Genomic DNA, 1,383 nt, shown 5'->3' with positions numbered 1-1,383 from the left:
AAGTATTTTGCTTTCCTACTGGCAACTGATGTTGTCAGTGTTCAGAATTTTAACCATTTAGAGAGTTGTCCAATATGAATCTTATGGTGGGTGGCACACCTACTGGGGCTCAAGGATTATTTTGCCATGCGAGTAGGATGCTCTGGGTAGCTTGCCGGGCTCTCTGAGAGGGACAGAGGAATTGAACCCGGGTTGGCCACGTGCAAAGCAAATGCCCTACCCGCTGTGCTATGACTCCATCCCATGAAATTGAATAGGTACAAATAAAACGAATTACACTCATAACTGTGCTTCAACTCATCAAGTACTTGGGAATCAAAAAATAAGTGAGAGACTGCTAAAAGAAATAAAACAAGACTCAAGGAAATAGAAACACATCACCTGCTCACAGATTGTAAGAATGGATTAATGTCGACCATTGTACCCAAAGCATTATATAGATACAATGAAGTTCCTATAATTTAAGTAAAAAATACCATGCTAGTACAGGTGGTAAGGAGCTACATTGTATGCAATCAATATGGGTTCGATCCCAAAAGCCAAATATGGTCCTCTGATCATAGTAAAAAGTTATCACTGAGTGCATAGCCAGGAGTAACTCTTGAGTACAATCAGGTATGACCCCCTAAAATAATCTATGACATTTTTAAAAGACAATGAAAGAATGCTGTTGAAATTTATATGGATTAATAACTCCCCTTGGATATCCAAATTAATTCCAGGAAAAAGGTATATGGAATGGTTCTTTTCCCCGAGCTTTAAATTATACCATATGAAATTATAGTAATAAAGACAGTAAAGCAATAAAGACAGAGTAGTGAAATAGAATTGAGAGTGTAGAATCAAATCCCCAGGTATATGAACATTTAATCTTCAACAAAAGAAGAGTATAACGTGCAAAAGGAAAGTCTCTAAAACAAATGATGCTGGGAAAACTGGTCAGCTACATGTAAAAAATAAGTTTAGTTTATATTATACCTACTAAGTTTAATATTACACTTTACATAAAATTTATTTCAAACTGGATTAAGGACATCACTATCAAGCTTGAGTCCATAAATAATATTGACTAAAACATAGGCAAAAACCTTCATGCCATTGAATCCAGAGCATCTTAAATAACATGGCAAATAGCATCTGCAAATTTGGCAAATAACTCAATAGCATTGAGCCATTGACTACGCAAATAGAAGCAAAGACAAACAAATGGGATTATACAAAATTAAGATGTTTTTGTGGGTCTGAGAGTACAGCAGGTAGGGCACTTGCTTTGCACACAGCTGACCTGGGTTCAATTCTGAGTACCCCTATGATCCCGCAGCCCTTACAGGAGTGATCCCTCATTGAAGACCCAGGAGTAAGCCCTCTACACAACCTGGTGTG

This window comes from Sorex araneus, chromosome X, assembly GCF_027595985.1.
Source record: "Sorex araneus isolate mSorAra2 chromosome X, mSorAra2.pri, whole genome shotgun sequence".
In the NCBI taxonomy this organism is placed as follows: domain Eukaryota; kingdom Metazoa; phylum Chordata; class Mammalia; order Eulipotyphla; family Soricidae; genus Sorex; species Sorex araneus.
This window is presented reverse-complemented; position numbering follows the sequence as displayed.